At 40.1% G+C, this 9483-nt stretch overlaps 1 long non-coding RNA gene across 1 annotated transcript; it reads right to left on the minus strand.

Annotated features, from left to right (window-relative positions):
- Nucleotides 1-1344: 1344 nt before the first annotated feature.
- Nucleotides 1345-8519, minus strand: LOC139435133 (uncharacterized). The gene is made up of 2 exons (XR_011644405.1): nucleotides 4998-8519; nucleotides 1345-1681 (listed from the first exon to the last, which is right to left on the minus strand). It is a non-coding gene; the product is annotated as an uncharacterized lncRNA (long non-coding RNA).
- Between the last annotated feature and the right edge of the window lie 964 nt (nucleotides 8520-9483).

The following is a 9483-nucleotide window of genomic DNA, read 5'->3' on the forward strand; positions in this document are numbered from 1 at the left end:
TTCTACAAATATATTAGGGACTATAGTGTTAACAAATCCAAGACAAATGTGTAGTGTATATAATGAGTGTGCACACTTATCTAGTATCCTATCCATGTGAACCTGTTTTATTTGTGATGACCTCACATCCTCTAGGGGGGGTACTAGTATATATATTTCAATCATCAAAATCCATTAGAATATGCTCACAAGCAATAACACATATTTGATCAACTCCTCTCTCCTATCTTTATCTTACCTAGTCTGCATTCTTTCTTTTTATTTATGCATATTTTACTAATCACTCCCCTTTCAAATTGTGTTTTTTATTTTGTACTGACCTATTGCACACAGTGGAATGATTTATTAACTAATTTTATATACAACTAATATTACATAGATGGAAATGATGACCAAATCTCCCTGAGCTGACGTTATCTCTCTCAGTCCCACAGGAGAGAGCTCTCCCTCTCCTTATTGTTGAAACGGCTTCTAATTAGGGTTGCCAGAAACTGACCATGATCAAAATCGATTATTCGGCAGCCCTGGCGAATAATAATCGATTATTCATCTTTAGTCGCACGTGTGAGGGAGAGGGGGGGTGGGGTCGGTGTGTAGCGTGCTGCAGCAGCAGTCTGCTCTGCACGCAGGCTTCCTCCAAGTTTACAGTAAAACAAACTGGTGGTGTGACCAATGGCCATTTACAATTATTAATACTATTACTATTATTAGCATATATATATTTATATATTTTTTTTTTTTGGTTGAAACTAAGCCAGAAAAAAAATTCATAAATAATAAAAAAAATATATCAATAAAATCGATTTTTAAAAATAATATTCGATTACGGAGACTGTAACGAATAATCGAATAATCGCTGGCATCCCTACTTCTAATCTCCGTTAGCTCCGAGCTAGCACCAAATACTAACAACGGCCCATTCCCAAACCACCCCCTACCCCTCCGTTTGCGCGTTCACGCGGAGGGTCCGCCATATTGAGGGCTGTTCCAAAGCAACGAGTGTGGAGGGGGAGTGGGAGTGGGCTCTCAAGCCCTCAAACAGCGAGTCTGCAGCGGTGCTGACTTGAGACCGGTCTCTACCTGACCGGAGTCACACTGTGTGTGTCCGTCAGGAAACAAGCTGTTAACAAGTAGTTTCAGCAAACATCCACTGATAAACTACGATGTTAACAGCCTAATGATGACCTCATATGTTTTTAATTTAGGATCAAACCTGTGTTTAGTCTAGAAAAAGGTAAATGTGTGCATTTTATTATAAAGTTGTGTATATTCACAGACCGTTGCAAAAACTAAGAAGCTTATAAACATCAGGTTTAAAACTAAAAAGAGCTTTGAAACACAATGAAAGATGTTTGGAGTTTTATTTGAGTTATTCATTTAAACTTTTTGTCAAAGAGATGCTGATTTGAAACCGTTGTTACAAACAGTTACGGCATTTCCTGTTTCTGCCGGAGAGAGGGGAGGCCGTCCCAAAGCTTGCTGCTGTGTTTACTCCCTCCATCTGACAGGAGGAGGCTCGTTGAGCTGCGATTGTGGCTACAGACGGAGTTCACTCCATCACGGAGGGGTAGGGTCGAGGGAGTGGGCCAACGTCTCTCTTTCTATCTCTCACACGCTGCTGCTGCTGCTGCTGCTCCTGCTCCTCCTGCTCCTGCTCCTGCTCCTGCTCCTCCTCCTCCTCCTCCAGAGAGAGAGAGAATTTTATTTTGAGTTATGCTTGAGAAACATTCCACTTGAACTTTATTTTAACAAACTTAGTAGTAATTATTGTCCTATATTTTTTTTCAGATTTCAAAGCTTGCTGGGCCTAGCAGCAAGAACCTCCATCTGTCCCTGCCCCCAGTTCAAGATCTACCGTGGCTCAAGGGCCTTCACCACCAAGGACCAGAGGACCATCATCACTACAGTGGCCTCCATCTGCCACAAGATTAAGATACACCTCGGTACAAAGGCCTCCACCACAGCCATCACGATCAACCCAGCCAGCAAAGAAGTCTCGCCAAGCAGATGTACCTCCCACATGGCCACCAGCATCAACCTGGGACAATCACACCTACCTCCCTCCGACACAGCCACCAGCAGCCCATGCACCATCACCTACACAGCAGCCAGACCCCCTGTCCTGGAAGACAGACAAAGACCATGACACTGCTCCCCCTGTCTTTACATTTATAATGAATAATTGGTTGAAAAAGTTCTGATATTGTAAATATTGAGATTTTACAGTTTCTTATAATAACATAAATTGTTGGTTGAAAAAAAAAAAAGTTCTAATGCTCAATTTGTATTTGTACACATCACATGAACCTTGGTATGGAATATGAAGTGATGAATCAGTCCAGGGGCCTATACTGCGAACCTGGTTCAACCTAACCTGGATATGTTTGAGTTAGCCGGTTGGCCTAATCCAAAACATACGCGCTCTCGCTAAACTGTACTACGACGCTGGTTATCAAGTGGATCGCTCAAGCCAGCCGTGTCCTATCTAGTTAGGTGCGCGTTCACATGAAAGGGGTGGTATCTGGAGCATTCGACCAATCACAAACATGGAGAAGCGCACTGACAGCGCAGCGTCATACTTCCTGAATGAAAAGTGAACTTTAATACTAGTCAAAAATGAATAAGTTGAACTTTAAACATCCATGACTTAAACACTTTATCCAGGATCAAAGCCACAGAGCTGCACCTGCAAGGTGAATACAGCTGGTAAAAGAAAAAGTGTTTGAATGCGTACATTAACAGGTTTATGATATCACTGCCCCGTCTAAAACACGATCTGACTTCAATTACATTTGTCTCGAGTCTTTCGTCAACTTATGTGTTGCTTAAAATAATCCTTCTGCATACAGTATGTGACACTGTGAGTGTTGCACGGCCAGATACGGCTCAGCTGACTCAGATAAGGAGAGATATGATACATTATGAAGTGATATGCCGCGGACTGTACTTAATGTACTCTGATCCGGTTACTTATGTTGTGGCCGATATTTAAGTAAGCTTTCTTAACGCTAATGTTATAATAGTCAGATTGCTCTGAAGATGGGAGGTGATATTCTATTAATGTTCACGTTCACAGTCGGTGATTTTTGCCGGCCGTCTTTCCTGCGACGGCAGTTTTTCTGTATTTCCTTTCTCCTGTAATATGACTTGATGCTTTAAACTCCGCACACTGAGCTCTGATTGGTCAGCAGGCGGTGCTTTCACTGAGTTGAGCTCTTAGCCTGCAACCTAACCTGGTCCCGACCAGGTTAGCTGCTTAGCATATATTACCATGGAGATCTAGCCTGCTAAAAAGAGAACCAGCTTCGGATGACCGGAAAGCCGGAGTTTTCCCTGAATTTAGCCGGCTAAGCGAAAATCCTGCTTCGCAGTATACCCCCCTGATGTAACCTTTCTGTGGTGAAAGCAGAGGGATGGAACTATTTTACACATGAATAACATTTCATTTAATCTATATAGGCCTATAGTGTAATTCATATTATTTCACTACTTTTGTAAACCAAATCTAAAACGCCCCAAAAAATAGATGAGATGAGTACATGTGTTTTCACCTATGGTTTTCACAAGAGTTTTGAGGTTTTCCAAAAATCGGATTTCTCATTTTCAGCTAAGTATCTCATAAGACAGTGCTCTAAGGTGAGTGACTTGCATCTCTTGCAAGACCAGAGAGTGTCCTGAATATTTTGATAAGTAACATATGGGGTGCCATGTTATAAGTACATTTAAAAGGTGATTTAAGGAGACGTCTACATATCGAGAAAATATCCTTATACTCCATAGGGTTAAGGAAAAGGGTAAGGCAATTGTATTTTTTATATATATATTTTATATTGTTTGATTTATTGATTATATTCAAAGGAAAATTAGTTTCATCCCTGAATCTGGAATAATATACAATTTACAGCAAAGCCTAAAAATGTCAAGAACTTTTCAACTACAGATTGCTTTGGTCTGGCTTTACTCTTCACTGATTGGTTAAAGACACTTTAAACTTAGTGGCTATGGAAATCAGAAGGAGGCCCCTGGTCGGGCCGCTCAACGGTCAGTCTCACAAATGCATTTACACAAATATATTTATATATATTTTTACATTTATTAAACAATGACCAATAAAAAATAAACGTTCATTAAAAAAAATCTGAAATAACTGTTAATAGGAGTTAGTTAATGTCTAATATTGAATAATTCTTGATTAAGTTTGATAAAATCTGTAACGGATTTTAAAGTGTGTTTAAAAGTGATTTTAACTAATGAGAATGATGGAAAACAACAGCATCATCTGGTAAAATTAAGGGCCTGCTGCCATCTAGTGGTTGAGTCCTGAATCTCCACCAAAGATTAAGCAGCAACAACATCTGAGTAATGTAGGAGTGGAAAGGCTTGACCTGCTGTTTGTTGATCAATTAATGTCGTCTTCTTCCGTTTGCTTTAATGTTGAGTACGTAGTTGTGCAGCACTCCCACCGCCACAACGAAGAACCCTGTTACAGTTTTTTTCAGTTGCTAACACACACACACAAATCTCACATAAAGCATACTTATTTAAACCCACACTCAAAGAGCAAAACCTCAGCTCAAATCTCCAAAACTCTAAACACATTTTCAGCTCTGCACCCAATTTGCAATTCAACTTGGCACTTTTTGCAAAACACTGCACACGGTTCACTAAGTAAGACACAGAAATCTGGCATTTTCAAAAAACACTGCCATAAAAATGCTACACACATGAACCAATGAACAAATACACATGCCAAATGCAACCCGGTATCATGGCAAGACGTGAACATGTGACGATTTAACAAGCTGGGAGTGGTGAAGATGTCACGATTTCGTCCCTTCAAACGTGACAGTTACACGGTATTGTTAACATGGTCCAACCAGTGGAGATATACCCGGAAATGCCAAGCAAATGCTACCCCGACGGTCGGTTGTTATTGTCAATATTAATATAATTTATTTTGTAATAGTCACACTCGATTACGCTGATTTTCTTGTTACCCCAGCTGGTCGAGTAAATCCCCGTCAACAAGCGCTCCTGGCCCCAGCAGTGTGCATTACGGTTTAGTCCCCTTTTTGGTTTTCCTTATGTCATGAGCTTCTCGCAGCGTTATTAATTACAACCTTTAACCATAGACTGTATATATATAAAGCCTTTAACCGTTAACGTATGCAGCGTTTCATAGAACGTTGTTAATGTTCAGCCACCGTAGTTTTACACCTAACGTGATGACGTCATTCCTGGCGTCCTTCGAAGAGCCTTGATGTTTTGTGACGTAAGGAGTAATGTCATCTTCCCTGCAAGAGACTCACACATCTGAATTCGAAGTAGGCTACTCCCGGCTTGGTAATACTTAGTTTGTTCAGAGAGACTGTAGCTTTTGAAAAGACAGCAAGTAAGAAAAGATACAAACTTTAACATTTTCGATTTAATTTAAACATTAGGCTAAAAGTTGAATACATTCGAACTCCAGGAACAACATCAACTGTAGGTTGCACACACAAAACAACTAAAGGCAGCTTTATATTTCAAGGCTAACCCTTTGCTCCTGAAACTCAATTGTTTAGTTTAGACACATTTCTCAAAATGGAGGGAACTGAATATTCTAGCAAATTCCAGCTCCAGGTGGCAGAAGATGCATCAAAATATAAGCAGAAGCTGTTTGCTAAAGAACTGTTCTCACAAAGCCTCGAACTACAGTCTATGCAGTCTGAAAACAATGTTCTAAAGGCAACTATTGAGGAAAACAAGGATGAATTCACAAATAAGCTACAGTATATTAAGGACCTTCTTGACGAGAAAAAATATTCTAACAAAGAAGATAGATACGCAGTGGCAGTGGCAGAGGCAAAAATCGATGAGCTGCAGCGATCACTTGTCACTAAGGACACCCAATTTGAGGAACAGAAAAAAGAACTCATTGCAAAGTATGAGTCTCTCATGCAGACAATCTCAGCAGAGTGTGAAGAAAATGAGAGGAATCTGCTGGCAACTCATACAAGGGAAATAAGCAGGATATTGGGAGAGAAGAATGAAAAACTAGATAAAATATTGCAAGAGAAGATGCAAGAATGTGAAGCTGATGTGTTAAAGGAGACGGATAAAGTCCTTCAGAAGGAACAAGAGATGGCGAACTTAAGAGAGGGAATGGCTGCTGAAATCAAGACCGGTATTTTTCATAAAAGACTAAATGCACATGTGGAAAATTATATAGGCAAGAAACGCCAGGAGGACCTAGTTGAAAGACTGAGGAAAGAAGTAGTGAGACTAGATACTCGGCCAGATTTAACTAATGATTTGGCTAAGTCACGTACACATTGCGAGCATCTCAAGATGATTATTAAAAGAAAGAATATGGAAATATTCAATTTAAAGAAGGATGAAAAATCATTGGTAGAAGATTTGTCAAATGAAAAGGACCGAAACCTTATTACAAATCTTAAATTAAACAAAGAGAAGGAGAATTCCAGGATATTGGACCAAAACTTCAGAATCGCCGAGATTGAACACAGGAAGACCAGGGCAAGGCTGAACCAGAGCATGAATGAAAACAAGGTCCTGAAAGGAAAGGTCTTAGATCTATATTCTCAACTCAGGGGCTGTGAGCCACTCTTGATCAAAGAGCGCGCAAAAACCCAACACATGGCGAACTGCATCATGCGCTGTCAGGAAGATATACAAGCAGTGGCTGATATCACCAAACCCAAGAAGCTTATTTCCGCTGTTGCTCGCCTCAAAGCTAAGCACGTAGATGGCAATGACAGAGTGCCAATGGAGGAACACACGAGGACAGGGTATCGTCGTATGGTTGATGGTTTGAGGCGTAAGGTTACATTTATGACAAAGGTTCACACAGCCGATGCCAAGCTAGTGGAATGCATCAAGGAAGAGGTTGACTGTTTTAATCAAAGAAAGATGGACTTGTGTGTTGAAAAAACCAACATCATCAACGAGTCAACACGCGAGATCTTCGAGCTAAAATACAAACTCAGAACCACGGAAAATCTTCTTGAAAGGGCAACAGACACAACACCGAAGAGGGTGGACTCGTGGTTAGACGAAAAGTACCTGAGAAAACCCAAAACTGCTTCAGAAGAAACATTGTTTTTAGAGGAAACAATGGTTTCAGAGGAAACATTGGGACACTTCCCCCGAGGGAAAAGGACAAATGTGAGTCCTGAAAACTATTCGCATGAGGATATTGACCTTCCAACTATTTACCTGTAAATTGTAACTTGCGTACGGGTTTTCTCCGGGTTTTGTCCGGGTTTTGTCCCGCATCACTATATATTGCAAAAAAACAAAACAACTTTCAGACTGAGTAGATCTGAAGTTCAACCCGCTCCTCAAAACAGTCGAGAACAACCTTCAATCGTTGGATGAACTTCCCAATATCGACCATAGGTTATAGTGCTGCGTCTGTAAGGGTTTCCAGGGTTCGCTCTGCGTTTCGTCCCGCATCAGTATTTGTGATAGACAAATACAGTGTAAAAAAACTGTTAGAGTAAGTTAATCTGAACTCCAACCCACTCCTCAAAAACAGTAATAATAGAATCTTTGATTTATTTATTTAATTTACACACGTAAGAAGTCTTCTTTTGAGTCAAATTGTCGTTTACTCTTACATGTTTTGTATACTCTCGTGATGCATTTTGTACCCTCTGGACACCTTCGTGGCAAAAATGTACACGCCCATAATAACTGCTATTAAATCATTATAAATTATTTTTTTCTACTTTTTTTTTTTCATGAATCACTTAAACAACTTATAACGTACTCAAAACTACCAAACATTCAATAATATTCTGGATTTTAACCCTTTAAATGCCTGTTTCATTATTTGCATTATTTATTACAAAAAAACACAAAACCTTAAATGTTTTCAATATAATAATTAGTAGAGGGATGGGGCTTTGGTGGTTATTAGAGTCTTGGATGTGTCAAAGATTGACAATAAAATTGATTTCACTGCATTATTATTTTTTACGTAGTGTCAGATACTACCTCTGGACCCCTTCGTGGCAAAAATGTACACGCCCATAATAACTGCAATTAAATTATCATACATCAACATTTCTTTCTACTTTTTTTTTCAGAAATCACTTAAACAACTTATAAGATACTCAAATCTACCAAATATTCGATATTTTTCAGGATGTTAACCCATTAAATGCCTGTTTCATTATCTGAATAATCTCATTATTTATTAAAAAAGAACACACAAAATGAAAAATGTTCGATATAATAATTAGTAGAGGGATGGAACTTTGGTGGTTATTAGAGTCTTGGATATGTCAAAGATTAGCAACAAAACTGATTTGACTGAATTATTATTTTTTACGTAGTATCAGATACTACCTCTGGACACCTTCGTGGCAAAAAATGCCTCATTGACTGCCATTCAAACCACCTTTTTTGATCTCACTGCCATTGCAGTATAAAACCATGCATTTTGTAATGTCAGCATTTCGGGGCCCCAACAGTGTGTGTGTGTGTGTGTGTGTGTGTGTGTGTGTGTGTGTGTGTGTGTGTGTGTGTGTGTGTGTGTGTGTGTGTGTGTGTGTGTGTGTGTGTGTGTGTGTGTGTGTGTGTGTGTGTGTGTGTGTGTGTGTGTGTGTGTGTGTGTGTGTGTGTGTGTGTGTGTGTGTGTGTGTGTGTGTGTGTGTGTGTAAAAAAAGGGCATCTTTTGATCTTTTGAAGGATGCATTTCATGTGTCTTTGAAGAGTTGCTCAAGTAATTAAAAAAGAAAAACAACTGTTAGTTTGTTTACGCACCTGGCTGCTTTCACAGCCAAATGTTAACATGCGTTTGGCTGAGGGGTTATTTCATGAGTGAGCAGAGACGGAGAAAGTCCTGGAGCCAAGAGTAGGAGCTAAAATGAAGAGGCATTTCACTGCAGAAGAGGCCGTATAAATGGTCATGCAGCCTTCATCTGCAAGCGATGACTCTTCTTCTGAAGAAACAAGCTCCGAGTCTGACATTGAATTATCTCTGGGATCCTCCACAACTGAGAGTGCTTCTGAATGTTTGTCTGAAAGTGGGGAGGACACTGAGGATCCGGCCCATCCTAGCAGTGAGTGGACAGGGGAAAATGGGCAAGTCTCCATCTCATGCCGAGACGCTGCGCTACATTCAGGCACCCATCGGTGATTCCAGGGCCCACAAAATATGCCATATCAAGAATTTATGATGTGGCATCCTCTTTTGACCTTTTCTTCACTCCTGACATGATTCAGCTAATTTTACAGATGACAAATCTCTATGGGAGGCGTTCAGTGTCAGGATGGAACGATGTGGATGCTGAAGAGATTCGGGCTTACATGCGACTTCTCATCCTGGCGGGTGTGTACCGGTCCAAAGGGGAATCTACTGTTATGGAAATCTTAGACCTAGTCAATACTGTGGAGATATACAATTAGAATGATCAATCAATAAACTGGTGAAACAAATAGAGTTGTCTTTCTGGTTCTTTATTCGAGGCGCCT

Source organism: Pseudochaenichthys georgianus, chromosome 14, assembly GCF_902827115.2.
Source record: "Pseudochaenichthys georgianus chromosome 14, fPseGeo1.2, whole genome shotgun sequence".
NCBI classification, from domain to species: domain Eukaryota; kingdom Metazoa; phylum Chordata; class Actinopteri; order Perciformes; family Channichthyidae; genus Pseudochaenichthys; species Pseudochaenichthys georgianus.